This window comes from Vitis riparia, unplaced genomic scaffold, assembly GCF_004353265.1.
Source record: "Vitis riparia cultivar Riparia Gloire de Montpellier isolate 1030 unplaced genomic scaffold, EGFV_Vit.rip_1.0 scaffold765_pilon_pilon, whole genome shotgun sequence".
Lineage (NCBI taxonomy): Eukaryota > Viridiplantae > Streptophyta > Magnoliopsida > Vitales > Vitaceae > Vitis > Vitis riparia.
The window spans coordinates 104839-113815 of NW_023269775.1; the positions used below are offsets into that span (position 1 = coordinate 104839).

The 8977-nt window shown below is 38.6% G+C and overlaps 1 long non-coding RNA gene across 1 annotated transcript; it reads left to right on the top strand.

Moving 5' to 3' along the window:
• The first annotated feature begins 1808 nt into the window (after nucleotides 1-1808).
• On the top strand, nucleotides 1809-3195 carry LOC117910515. The gene is made up of 2 exons (XR_004650691.1): nucleotides 1809-1988; nucleotides 2975-3195. It is a non-coding gene; the product is annotated as an uncharacterized LOC117910515 (long non-coding RNA).
• The last annotated feature ends 5782 nt before the right edge of the window (nucleotides 3196-8977 follow it).

The following is an 8977-nucleotide window of genomic DNA, read 5'->3' on the forward strand; positions in this document are numbered from 1 at the left end:
AACCCTAATTATGTCAAGGTTTCTATATTTAATTTCAAAAACCAAACCACAAAGAACTCCACTTATGTAACACAACCACCAAAATGCAAGACTCACATACATTGATTTACAAAAAACATAGCGATGTGATCATAGAAACTGAAATTGAATTTCTCCAAAAATCAATATATCTTATCAAAATTTGAGAGACTTCAAGCTAAAACCGGTACCTTTATCATCTCTTATTATATAGATTTTTGTATCTGATTTTCAAGACAAAGCATGGAATAACTTCCAAACTCTACTAAGCAAAGTCGCTTTTGCTTAGGGTTTTCAGAATCGTTTAGGGTTTCCGAAATACATGACGGCTATGCAACTACAGTTCAGGCCCCACCAGTGCTTTGCAATGACCCATTTTAAATTAGGTTCCGTGATTTTATTTTGGTTATTTTAGGTATTTAGGAATAAGCCAAGTTTGGCAATTGCTTGATTTTTTTTATTATATGATTTATGTTTTCCATTATCTATGCTTTCCTTTTATTTTCATTGAGTCTTAGGTATAAAAATGGACTGGTTCCTAGGCAGAGACAACAAAAAATTTATTCAATAAAAAAATTCCATTTTTCGTAGTCTACGCTATGTCTTCTTCTTACTAGTTGTTTCATTGGTATCAGAGTCATGACCTGGCACCAAGAATGGTGGATGGGACTTGAACACAAGAAGTTCGTTGTTTGGAGGATTCCGTAAAGCAATTGAAGGAGACCTCAGATCAGCAATCGACAGAGCTGAAGGAGTTAACCCGTATGATGACAGTGATGAACCTCAAAATTGATCAACTAATGGAAAAATCATTGGTTCCTATGGTTTCCATGGAGGTTCGTAGTTTAGTTCCAACCAAGCCAAGAATAGGTTCTGCTTTTGGCACAAATCATTCACAAACCAAATTTTCTAAATTGTATTTTTCAACTTTTGAAGGAGGAACATGTTGGGTGTATAATTATGAGAGTTTTTTCAAATACAATGAAGCGTTGGAATAGGAGAAGGTTGGGATTGCCTCTATTCATTTAAAGAGTAAGGCTCTATAATGGTTTTGGGGGAAGGGGAAGGGGGGGTTGGAAATTGTAATGACCGGGTATTTTATGCCACGTTAGCATTTTTAGTTTGAAAAGTCTTATTTTGTGTGATGGTTGAAAAGTCAAAAAGAAAAGTGTTTGGAGAACACGTGTCAATTTCGGATTGGTGAATTTCGTTTTATTGTGTCGGTCAATTAAATGAGTTGAAAATTTTATGCCATGTCAGCCTTAGGATAGAAAATTTCTTAGGATTTTAGAAATTGGAAATTTCCGGGAACGAAAAACGAAAACGAAAATGAAAAATAAATAAATTAGATTAATTAGAATTAATTAAGAAAAATAAATAAATCGATTAAATTAAATTGATGAATAATAAAATTGAGAAAACTAGTTTTAGATTGGTGGTAATAAATAAATTGTGTGTTAAAAAAAAATATAAAAAAAAAATGAAATGGAAATCAAATAAAACAATTAGAATAAACAAAAGAAAAGAAAAGAAAAGAAATAAAATAAATATATGCAATGGGCTTTGAATATTGGTTGTTAAGGTAATGGGTTGTAAAAGAAAATAATAATAATAATAATGGATTGGGCTTAGATTTTGAGTTGGGCTTGGATGTGGGCTTAAGTGGCTGGTGGCTTTTGAAAGCCATGTGAAGTGGGCTGGTGGCTTTTAAAAGCCATGTGAAGTGGGCTGTTTAAAATAAAATAAAAAAAAAATAGGGAAATGAGGAGTTTTTGAAAACGGCAGAACGCGGGGAAAAGAAAGGAGCGGCGGCTGTGGAATTAGGGCACTCGCCGGATCTTTGACCGGCCGTTTGGACGGCCAAACGATCTCCGTTTTGGCCCAAATTCGGAGGAAGTACTCTATTCGATTAGAGGAACAAGCCTACGGTGGCTGATTTCGTTTTTAACGGCCAGATTCTCAGATTTGTGGTAGGGGACCCTAACCCTAAGACTTAAATTTTTATGTTTTTCCCTTGAGAAAAAAATTGTAAATATTGTCATTATGAATTAATTAGGAATTATGAGTGTTGTATGAATTTTTCTAGAATATTTGGAATTTGTTTGGAATTTTTAGAATTTCGGGAAATTGATTTTGATTGATAATTAATTGTTTTGAAATGTTAAAAATTATTAGATGGGTTGGAAAATTCCAAAATTTGGATTAGATTTCAAATATAATGATTTGTGAATTTTTAGGCATTGGTTAGAATATTTTCGAAAATTTTAAGGTAAAAAGTTAGTTAATTTCGGATGTTAGAAATTATTATAATGGTTGAAAAATTTTGTAAGTGTGGTAAAATTTCAAGATTTTTGATATGCAAATTTTTGAATATTTATTTGAGATATTATCGGAAACTTTAATGTGTGAAATTATTTTATTGGATTATTGGGAAATGTTGAGATTGTTGAATTATTGAGGAACATTGGAATTATGGCATTCATGTGCATCATGGTTATGTGAAATAAATAAATAAAATTATGAGGATTGTGAAAAGTGTATGAAATGGAAAAAAATGAAATAGAGATGAGAAGTGGAAGCCCGTGTGGGGCGAATTAAGAAGGGAGAGAGATCCCTAGGGTGAAAGACCCAAAAATTACCCTAGGAAGACTCCGAATGGGGAGTGTATTTGGGTGCGGACGCGTATCTTTCGGTGAAAGCCCGAGAACAATAGTGCATTGTATGACTGTGTGTCACACGTTCATGTGCATTCATGTAATTGTTGAATATTGTGAAATTGTGTATAATATTATATATTAAACTATGTGATTGATTGATACTGTTGAATTGTTCCTTTTGTGTTGAAGTGTCCTTTTCGTATTCTTTGAAACTTAGTAATCCCTTTAACCCCTTGGGTGTTAGGCACCCTACTGAGCAATGTGGAAATGCTCACCCATTCCTTGTTATACCTTTTTAGATGCAGATATCTCTCATGAGGATCCACAGGTGGGCAGGGAGGACTTTAGGATGCTCTTGGAGCGGCCTAGTGGAGCGTGGCATTTTTTTGTTAATTGTGTTTCTTTTTGGATTTTGGGATTTGTTTTAGTAATTATGATTCATGGATTTGTTATGAAGCTTTATTTTGATAAAGTTATTAATTGTGAACTTTTAGTTTGGACTATAATGAATATTTATTTACTCTTGTTGTCTTGAGTAGTTTTGAGATATTATAGTTTATGAGAATTCTAGTGGAATGTATGAAAAAAAAAATCCAGAGTGTTTTGGTTGACTGCCAACGTGGAATAGGAGGAACCCTTAGGGTCAAACCTTTGACCTGGGGTCACGGGTCAAATTTTGGGTCGCCCGGAATTTGGGTCGTGAAAGCGTGGTATCAAAGCCAAGGTTGCAATAATACCTTGGGGTCAATGTTTGTGGGTGTTTATGTGTGTTGTAATGTTATGATTTTTGTATGTGTTAATTAACAAGTTGATGATTAATTGAATTATGTATTATGAGTGTATGACAGTGAAAGTTTTGATAATTGTTGAAGTTGCTAAGTGTGTATATGTGAAATATATTTTTGCTCACCTTAGTAATGTGATTGAATTAGGGTTTGTTAAACTTGAAATGGCGAAAAGGACCAGAGGAGGAAGATCAGAGAGGAATGAGGAGTTGGAGACGGTAAGAGAAGAACTCCGAGAAGTAAGAAGAGAGCTGAGAGAAACTGTTGAATTGATGAGAAGCCAGGGTTCCAGGAGAGCAGGAGGTACCCAGGGCCATGAGGATTCAGGCCACTCACATAGGAGGAGCCGCATTGAGAGGCCAGTAATGAACCAAATGGAAGCAATGAAGAGGTTCATGGTGATGCAGCCTCCATCTTTTATGGAGAGCCCAGTGCTGAAGCAGCTGAGCATTGGTTGAGGAGGATGAGAAGAATTCTGGTGGGACTGGACATACCTGAGGAAAGAAGGGTAGGTTTGGCAGCATATATGCTTATGGACAAAGCTGATTTCTGGTGGGAATCAATGAAAAGGGTGTATGACACTGAGGTTATGACCTGGGAGGAATTTGAGAGAATCTTCCTAGGCAAGTATTTTGGGGAAGTGGTTAAGCATGCCAAGAGGATGGAGTTTGAGCACCTCATCCAAGGAACCATGTCGGTGCTGGAGTATGAGTCACGTTTCTCAGAGTTGTCTCGTTTTGCTTTGGGAATGATTAGTGAGGAAGGAGAAAAGGCTAGGAGGTTCCACTAGGGGTTGAGGCCTGCTATTAGGAACAGATTAGTCCCACTAGCAATAAGGGATTATTCTGAGTTGGTTAAGAGAGCTTTGTTGGTGGAGCAGGACATTGACGAAACCAACCAAATTCGAGAGCAAAAAGGGGACAGAAAAGGGAAACAGAGAATAGAGGAAAGTTCCCAGGGGCCACAGCAGAGGCAAAGGACTCAGCAGTTTGAAAGGCGTCCCTCGTCCTATGCAGGAGGGGGGTAGATTGCTCAGAGGGCGGCTGCTAATAGAGTATATTATGGTTGTGGAGCAGGAGACCATTTATGGAGGGCTTGCCCGTTGCGAGGCACACAGCAGGCTCGACCTCAGTCTCAGGGAAGTCTTAGCAACAGTCAGTAGTGCCTTTCCCAGCCCCCCTCAGTTTCAGTTGCCTTACTATCAGATGCCACAATTACCCCCAGCAGCGCAGGGAACCAGGACAACTACCACGAGTCAGACTCGCTCTTCTCAGGGGTCGAATGCTAGAGGTAGGGGAAGGCAGACAGCTGGGAGAGTTTTTGCCTTGACCCCAACAGAGCCAGAGGAGGACGCCCTTTTGGTGGAAGGTATGATTTTGGTATATAGTACTTGGGTGCGTGTTTTGTTTGATACTGGTGCAACTCATTCTTTCATATCTGCATCTTGTGCTAATGCATTGGGGTTGAAATCGGAAAGGGTAGATAATTTGTTACTTATTGAATCCCCTATGGGTATGAACTCTAGAGTTGATAGAATATGCAAGGGGTGCGTTATTACCTTGGCAGATAGAGCACTAAATGTGGATTTGAGGATTTTAGATATGACTGGGTATGATGTTATCTTGGGAATGGATTGGTTGACAGTGTATAGAGCGGTTATTGATTGTCATCGCCGCAGGATAATATTTTGTCTGCCAGAGGGATTTGAGGTTTGCTTTGTTGGAGGAAAGTGTGTTAGTTTGCCTTTTTCGCAGTTTGATCCGTGTTATCAGTATGTGTTGAGGAAGGGATCAATAAATTTCTTAGCTTGCCTTCGTGGTAAAGAGAAAGCCCAGAAGGACATTACAGAAATTCCAGTGGTGAGGAAGTTTCAGGATGTATTCCCAGATGAGTTACCAGGTTTACCACCGCATAGAGAGTTTGATTTCTCTATTGAAGTATACCCAGGAACTGATCCTATTTCAGTATCCCCTTATAGGATGGCCCCTCTTGAGTTGAAAGAATTGAAAACTCAGTTAGATGAATTGTTGAGTAAGGGTTTTATTCGTCCAAGTACATCGCCATGGGGAGCCCCAGTGTTGTTTGTGAAGAAGAAGGATGGCACACTAAGGTTATGTATTGACTATAGGAAGTTGAATAGAGTTACTGTGAAGAACAAGTATCCTCTTCCAAGGATAGATGACTTGTTTGATCAGTTGAAGGGTGCAAAGTATTTTAGTAAGATTGACTTGAGAACTGGGTATCATCAATTGAGGGTTAGGGAAGAAGATGTTTCTAAAACTGCTTTTAGAACAAGATATGGCATTATGAGTTCTTAGTCATGCCTTTTGGGTTAACTAATGCCCCCGCTGCTTTCATGGATTTAATGAACAGGGTATTTCGTGCTTACTTGATCAGTTTGTGATTGTCTTTGTGGATGACATCTTGATCTACTCCAGGAGTTTGGAGGAGCATAAGCAGCATTTGGTGACCACCTTGGAACTTTGAGAAGGCATCAGTTGTATGGGAAGTTGGACAAAAGTGAGTTTTGGCTTACTGAAGTGAACTTCTTAGGCCATGTGGTTTCTGAGGCAGGAATAGCAGTAGACCATTCAAAGGTGGAAGCTGTACAGGAGTGGCAAAGGCCTACTAATGTATTTGAGGTTAGAAGTTTCTTGGGGTTGGCTGGATATTATAGGAGGTTTGTGGAAGACTTCTCTAGAATTGCAGCACCAATGACTCGGTTGACTAGAAAAGGGGTGAAGTTTGATTGGAATGAGGAGTGTGAGAATGCTTTCCAGGAGTTGAAGCGGAAATTGACCACTGCTCCAGTGTTAACTGCTCCTATTAGTGGAGAGTTGTTTACAATTTATTGTGATGCTTCCACAGTGGGGCTAGGGTGTGTGCTAATGCAGCAAGGCAAGGTGGTAGCTTATGCCTCAAGACAGTTAAAGCAACATGAGCGGAATTATCCAACACATGATTTGGAGCTTGCAGCAGTGGTGTTTGCCCTTAAGACTTGGAGACACTATTTGTATGGAGAGAAGTTTGAGGTGTACTCTGATCACAAGAGTTTGAAATATATTTTCACTCAAAAGGATCTGAACTCTAGGCAAAGGAGATGGATGGAGACATTGGAAGATTATGATTTTGCTCTTCATTATCATCCAGGAAAGACGAATGTTGTAGCAGATGCTTTGAGTAGGAAGAGTGTTGGCCAGTTGTCTAGCTTGGAGTTGAGAGAGTTTGAGATGCATGCAGTTATTGAGGATTTTGAATTATGTCTTGGTTTGGAAGGGCATGGTCCATGCTTGTACAGTATATTAGCTAGACCAATGGTTATCCAGAGAATAGTGGAGGCCAAGTTCATGATGAGTTTTTAGAAAAGGTTAAAGCCCAGTTGGTAGCAGGTGAAATAGATGAAAATTGGTCTATGTATGAAGATGGGAGTGTGAGGTTCAAAGGAGATTGTGTGTGCCAAAAGATGTGGAGTTGAGAAATGAACTTCTAGCAGATGCTCATAGGGCGAAGTATACCATCACCCTGGGAATACCAAGATGTATCAAGACTTAAAGAGACAATTTTGGTGGAGTGGGATGAAGAGAGATTTGTCAGCAAGTGAAGGCTGAACACCAGAGACCTGCAGGGTTGTTGCAACCTTTACCTATACCTAAGTGGAAGTGGGATAATATCACTATGGACTTTGTGATAGGGTTGCCAAGAACTAGAAGCAAGAAAAATGGGTTTGGGTGATTGTGGATCGTCTTACTAAGTCAGCCCATTTTCTAGCCATGAAAACTACTGATTCCATGAACTCTTTGGCTAAGTTGTATATACAGGAGGTTGTGAGATTGCATGGGATACCTGTATCTATAGTGTCTGACAGGGACTCTAAGTTTACTTCTCAATTTTGGCAGAGTTTACAAAGGGCTTTGGGCACCCAACTGAATTTTAGCACCGCTTTTCACCCTCAGACAGATGGTCAATCAGAGAGAGTGATCCAGATCTTAGAAGACATGTTAAGGGCTTGTGTTTTGGATTTTGGTGGAAATTGGGCAGATTACTTACCTTTGGCAGAGTTTGCTTATAACAATAGTTACCAATCTAGTATTGGCATGACACCTTATGAAGCACTCTATGGGAGACCTTGTAGATCGCCCTTGTGTTGGATAGAGATGGGTGAGAGTCGTTTGTTGGGACTTGAGATTGTCCAAGAGACTACAGAGAAGATACAACTCATCAAGGAAAAACTTAAGACTGCCTAAGATAGACAGAAGAGTTATGCAGACAAAAGGAGAAGGCCCTTGGAGTTTGAGGAAGGGGATTGGGTGTTTGTAAAAGTGTCCCCTCGAAGAGGCATATTTCGATTTGGGAAGAAGGGGAAGTTAGCCCCTAGGTTTGTGGGACCATTTCAAATTGATAAGAGAGTTGGCCCAGTGGCATACAAGTTAATTTTGCCTCAACAGTTGTCCCTTGTGCATGATGTTTTCCATGTGTCAATGCTAAGGAAGTGTACTCCAGATCCAACTTGGGTAGTGGACTTGCAAGATGTTCAGATTAGTGAAAATACTTCTTATGTGGAGGAACCTTTACGAATCCTGGAAGTTGGAGAGCATAAGTTCAGGAACAAGGTGATTCCTGCAGTCAAAGTGTGGTGGCAACACCATGGGATAGAAGAAGCCACTTGGGAACCTGAGGAAGAAATGAGACGACACTATCCGCAACTCTTCTACGAATTTTAAGGTAAGTAGTTTAAATTTCGGGACGAAATTTCTTTTCTTTTAGGAGGGTAGGATGTAATGACCGGGTATTTTATGCCACGTTAGCATTTTTAGTTTGAAAAGTCTTATGTTGTGTGATGGTTGAAAAGTCAAAAAGAAAAGTGTTTGGAGAACACGTGTCAATTTCGGATTGGTGAATTTCGTTTTATTGTGTCGGTCAAATAGACGAGTTGAAAATTTTATGCCATGTCAGCCTTAGGATAGAAAATTTCTTAGGATTTTAGAAATTGGAAATTTCCGGGAATGAAAAACGAAAACGAAAATGAAAAAAATAAATAAATAAAGATTAATTAGAATTAATTAAGAAAAATAAATAAATCAATTAAATTAAATTGATGAATAATAAAATTGAGAAAAACTAGTTTTAGATTGGTAGTAATAAATAAATTTGTGTGTTAAAAAAAAAAATGGATTGGAAATAAAATAAAACAATTAGAATAAAGAAAAGAAAAGAAAATAAAAGAAATAAAATTTTCTATATGCAATGGGCTTTGAATATTGGTTGTAAGATGATGGGTTGTAAAAGAAAATAATAATAATAATAATAATGGATTGGGCTTAGATTTTGAGTTGGGCTTGGATGTGGGCTTAAGTGGCTGGTGGCTTTTGAAAGCCATGTGAAATGGGCTGGTGGCTTTTAAAAGCCAAGTGGGCTGTTTAAAAAAAAAGGGAAAAGGTGGAGTTTTGAAACGGCCAGAACGCGGGGAGAAGGAAAGGAATAGTGGCTGTGGAATTAGGGCACTCGCCGGATCTTTGA